This window comes from Equus quagga, chromosome 13 (assembly GCF_021613505.1).
Source record: "Equus quagga isolate Etosha38 chromosome 13, UCLA_HA_Equagga_1.0, whole genome shotgun sequence".
NCBI lineage: Eukaryota > Metazoa > Chordata > Mammalia > Perissodactyla > Equidae > Equus > Equus quagga.
This window is the reverse complement of record NC_060279.1, coordinates 23,601,511-23,607,510: the sequence shown is the minus strand read 5'-3', so window position 1 is coordinate 23,607,510 and position 6,000 is coordinate 23,601,511.

Below are 6,000 nucleotides of genomic sequence, written 5' to 3'. Positions count from 1 at the left end.
TCTCAAACTCATTGTCCAACTTATTATGTCCATTATATTCCTCCCCCTCTGTCTCACTAAATGGCATTGCTGTCCACCAGTTACTCATCCAGATATCTGCCAGTCATCCTTTCCTCTTCTCTGTCCCTTACCTCCACCCCCTACCCCCAACAAATCATTATGTCCTTTTCCTTATTTACAACATCTCCTGAGTCTGGTCTCTCCATTCCACCTCAGATGCCTTCTTCAGGCTCTCATTATTCCTCTTCTGGCCCACTGGTCTCCCTATCTCTGCTCTTGCCCTCTGTATATAATCAGTTCATCCTCCACATTGCCAACAATGCGATTTTTCTAGAATGCAAATTTGATCATGCCACTCTTCTGTTTAAAACCCTTCAGAGCCTCCTTACTGACTTAAGAATAAAATCCCATAACTGCACACAAAGCCCTTCACAACCCGCCCTGCCTTCATCTTCTGCCCACTGCAGAAGGCTCATACCCAATTCCCTTCAGCTTCCTGATGTATCTCCTTCTCTCAGGGCTCTGAGCCTTACACATTCGATTCCCACTTGTAGTGAGTTCCCCTTTCTTTCTCTTCTTGACTGACTCCTTATAGTTCTTCAGTTCTCAAACCTACAGTCTCTTCCTCTAGAAAGCCTCTCTTGCTCTCCACTATAGATTCTGCACTCCTCTTCTGTGCTTACCTCTGTCACAGTATTTATTATATTATCTACAGAGGTTTGTGGGTTTTTTGTTTTTTGTTTTGCTTCCCTTTCCAGACTCTCTGAGGGAAAAACCTGTGTTTTTTTCTTTTCTATCCCTAGAACTTAGACCAGAAAATAGCCAGTAATAAGTGCTGAACATTTGTCGAGTGAGTGAATGAATGTACCTTATCCAGCTTTCTCTCCCACTACTCCTCCGGTCAATCAATACACCTTCTAACCTCCCCTCTACGCGCCTGAACTTCCCCGTCTGCACAGCTTCACACCATCCCTATCTTCCTGACTGATACATGGCGACATCAAGTAGTGAGACAGAGAAGGGAAGAGGAGGTGGACATAATAAGTTGGACACTTTGAGTTTGAGGTCGTGCAGTAAGCAGTTGGATAGTGCTCTCCCTCACCTCTTCTTTTTCTTTACTCGTATAATTATGCCCGCTCTTCCAGGTCCAGCTGAAATCCCATCTCCTCCGCTTCACTACAAACACTACCCGTGAGCTCCTGGGAATTTATTGTCTGGGTTCTCAGCAAATATTGTCCTGAATGAGAAGTTATCTTCTCCTGGACCCATGCCTCATCTCTTCCCCTAGAGCTCACGCTCCCTTAGGGTTGAGACCACAACATTTAGCCGTGGGCCATACTCATAATAGACCTAATAAACAGATGCTGTTGCTTGTTTTGTTCATAGGGTGACAAACTGTCCTGGTTTGCCCAGGACTGAGGGCTCTTGGGACACAGGACTTTCAGTACCAGAACCAGGAAAGTCCCTGGCAAACCAGGACGAGTTGGTTACCTTATTGGTTCACCTAAGCCGCTGTGGACTTCTGTGTGTGCAATTACACGGTGTTTCCTCTGGTGCACATTCCCTGCTTTGTTTCCACAGTTGAACTTTAAGCAATGTGAACCTTCCCCACTGATGGTGAGCCCCACGCACGCAGGCTTTGTCTCATTCACTACTATATTCCAAGCACCTAACATTAGAAAAGGTTAATGAATATTTTTTGGATGAATGAATAGGAAACATTGAGCACCATTATATCTCTTGATAATCTCATTTTCCTTCTAGGTAACAGGACTTCATAGATCCACATATGTAAAATTTTTTAAATGCTAGATAAGAACAATCTTATGGTAGTGAAAGTCCAGCCCATTCAATTTAATTTTTTGTGAATGCTTTTGTACAGTGAATAAATAAAGCTTGAATTTCTACTGATTTTTTACAGGAGAATAGAGGACCCCAGAGATGCTAACAAAATATTACTGAAGTTGACAGGAGTCACTGGGACCAAACTCCCAGAGGAGCAGAGAAGAGTGCCACGCAGATAAGAGAGACTTTAAGAGAGGATCTCATTTGATCTCTTTCCGCCAGATTCTTTATAAAAATGGTGCCTAGTACATAGTAGGTGTTAAATTATGGTGGTGATTATATTTATACACACCCACAGACACATATATATTTTTAGAAAGCTATATCCTTTGGTATAGAAGTCAAAGCTTAGGATCTGAGAACATTGAAGACTTTCCAGCTCAATAATTCCTGAAAATTCCACAGTATTACTTGTACTCTTTCCTCAAATCATAGACACCACCTGACATTGAAGATATAAGGTCACTTTACTGGATTTTCAAATTGATTATTTTCTGCAAGTTTGAGCCAAAATAAAAAGCCACAAAGAGGGAATACCTTGCTGGCATGCATCAGCTAGGTATTTTAGACAGGGACTGTCTCAAAACCTATTAGATGCTTCCTCCAGGTATATGAAAGAGGAAGACCTCTTATAGATTTATACAAAATCTTCATACGAGTGGAACATTAAGGAACCATATAGTATTTTTGTAATCACTGCTCCTCATAATATTACACAGAGGGCAGTAATGTGTTGAATTTAATCTCCGCTTTTTCTTTGCCCATCCACCTCAAGGCCAAATTCTGACACAAGATGTGGCATAATATACTCTTCTGTTGTAATGGAATTTTTTTTGGTAGCATATTTTGTGAAATAAGTAAATTCATTGACTGAGATATGGAAATCTTTTTAGTGATGAAGAAATGTGGATAAGATAATTTCTTGAATGGCAAGTATTCTTATTTTTTGGTCTTATCTGTACGAAAACTTTGTTTTGTTTCAAGACTCACTTCAAGCTGTACTTTTTCTGCTAAATTTTCTCTGACTCTCTCTCTTCCCAAGCCAAATTTGATCTTCTTTCCACTGTTTTCACACAACACCGTAAGGAACACTTAGGATATAGTCTTTGATCGTTTGTTTGTGTTGTTCCTCCTCACTAAACTGTAAGGTCCATGCTTTATTTACCTTTTCATTCCTAGTGTACGGCATATTGCCTGGCACAGAGAAGGCACTTGAAAATGCTTGCAGGGTTGAATTAAAGTGTGGAGAGTTTGCCAACATGAGGCTTTTAGTCCTGCTCTGCGAGCACAAGAGTACATGGCATGAGCAGAGCACCTTCAAACTATATCTTGGTTCCTCATCAACACAGGTAAAAGACTGTGTTTGTCACAGGTTATCAGACATTTATGATTACAGCCCACTTAGATGGGGCAAAAGACCTCACAGCTATGGAACAGGGATTCAGTTATAATCACAAAGCTTAGGTAAACAGCACGTTTGGGAGGGATTAATACTCCCTCTGCTGTACCAACAGCCTACATTCAATCCTTTTGCAAGTCCTATGCACTCTTCCTCTAAAATAAATCCCCAATCTAACTAACTATCTCTACTACCATTGACCTAGTCTAAGCTCCTGGTTGACCAAGCCAGTAGCCTGTACAATAGCCCAGAACAAACCGGCTTATAATGATAAGCGTAACTAAAATCAATCTACAGTTAAAAAGCAAAAATGGCAGCAATTAAAAACCATGACTACCGATCTTGCCCTGTTAACAAAGGACCTTTCCTGAAAATTGCAGGAATTCCAATCATCTCAATGTGCACTTTGCTTGTACAGTGGCCAGAAAGACAACATGGAATTAAGAGTCCTTGAAAAAAGTCTAGAAAAGTGCTGAGTTTAGTTTATAAAAACCAAACTTCAATAAGCTTTGACAACTTGCATAGTAAGTTATTAGTCACAGAAACAAACGTCTCCTGTAAGATATGAAAAAAAAGGACTTTTCAATTTGGATCAGTTTAAGGCCTATGAGAAGGGTCTTCTTGGTCTACCTGGGGTCAGGTACCAACTTGACCAAACCCGTACTAATCAGCTTCAAGGTTCCTTTAACTTTCTACATTCTGTTGATGCACAGCATGCATATATAAATATGTTAGATGAGTGAATTAATGAACAAAAGAGTGAATAAATGAATGAATAGGAATAAACCTGTAAGAACTCTGGAAGGTTCACTGAAGTCTTGAGCATTGCTTTTCAAACTTCTTCAGGTGACAAAATACCTATAAATCATGTAGCTTCTGGTGGAGCTTCTTAAAATGTGAATTTATTAAATCTTAAGGAAGTAAACATATATCTCTGGAAGCGCACATAAGAATCTGATGGAATTGGTTGCCTCTGAGGAAGGGAGTTGGATGTTGGGAGACAGGAGTGGGAGTGAGACTTTTCCTGTTACCCTTTTACTCTTTTTGAATTTTGTTTTTTAAAGATTTTATTTGGGCCGGCCTGGTGGTGCAGGGGTTAAGTTCGCACCTGCTTCAGTGGCCCGGGGTTCACCGGTTCAGATCCCGGGTGTGGACACGGCACTGCTTGGCAAAAGCCATGCTGTGGTAGGTGTCCCACATATAGAGTAGAGGAAGATGGGCATGGATGTTAGCTCAGGGCCAGTCTTCCTCAGCAAAAAGAGGAGGATTGGCAGTAGTTAGCTCAGGGCTAATCTTCCTCAAAAAAAAAAAAAAAGGATTTTTTTTTCCTTTTTCTTCCCAAAGCCCCCTGGTACATAGTTGTATATCTTTAGTTGTGGCATGTGGGATGCTGCCTCAACATGGCTTGATGAATGGTGCCATGTCCACACCCAGGATCCGAACCGGCAAAACCCTGTGCTGCCAATGCAGAGCACGTGAACTCAACCACTGGGCCACGGGGCTGGCCCCCTGAATTTTAAATAATTTGAATGTATTTAAGTAAAAAGGAGTGAAGTAGTAAAAACTAACATTTTTTGACAAATCAGATATGATCTTGATTTAGATTCCAGTATAGTAAAATGGTACTAAGAATCAAACTTTTAATAAACCATAAGGGAGAAATTATATTTTATTTTTATAAATTTGGAAACTACCACTACTATTTGATTCTGCAGATAAAGCAAGTTTGTCTGATGTTCTGTTGGAGCACAGTTTGGGAATCATGGGTCTTAAGGAAAGAGAACATTGACAGCCATAACTTTGCTTGGTTATACTTTAGAGAATTTCACAATGATTTGAAAAGAACACTCTCTCTGATGCAGTCTTTGAAACCGTTAAAGGACCATGATTTTGCTATTGTGGATATTGTTGTTTTATGAATCACTTATTTTCCCCAGCAAGCTACACATTGTGAATAAAAAATTGAGATCAGTAAGCATACATGTGTTTATGGATGAGGAATATCAAGTCATGTGAGGACAAACCAATCCAAAGAATTTGCCAGTGATGAATCCTCGGCCTCTGAATCACTGTTTACCAAGGGTCTTCACACATGGGAAGAGGCAGGAGTTCTAGGGCATGGAATCAGCCACTCTCCCTGCATCAGGGGCACATACAGATTAGTACTGAGATTGCAGTTTCCTCTTAGATGATTCTTTGTAATCAAATCTCTGTTTAGGACCCAGATATGTTATTTACTCAAGACAGTGCATGGAAAATAAATGTTTGATAATTTTCCCTTTCCTAAGTGTTTTCTTTCATGTGTCATATTTAAAACTCATGCCAACCCTGTAAAGAAGGCTGTTCACTTATTTTTTTCTGATGTACAAATGTGAAAACTAAGGCTCTGAGAGGGTGAGTGACATAAGAGGATCACCCTATTGATAAGTAATAAAGTCAGGCCTTTTGATTCTTGGGCTATTGTTCTTTCCATCTCCCCCCAAATGTTTGGTGACTTGAATCTGGAATGCCATCCTTCTCTCTTTTCAGATTTTGACTCAAAATTCTTCCCCAAGAGGCTGTTTCAGAAAGCCCAGACAATTTTGCTGGCTGCCAGCCTCCCAACAACTTGTTTCCAGTATCTATTTTCTATCTATTCTATTCAGTATATATCTATTATATTCCAGTATGAATTTTGACTTTATGCTAATGCTTTGCTTTCTGCTATTTACTTCCCCTTCTTATCCTCTATAAATTCTCTTTTAATAAATAGTACT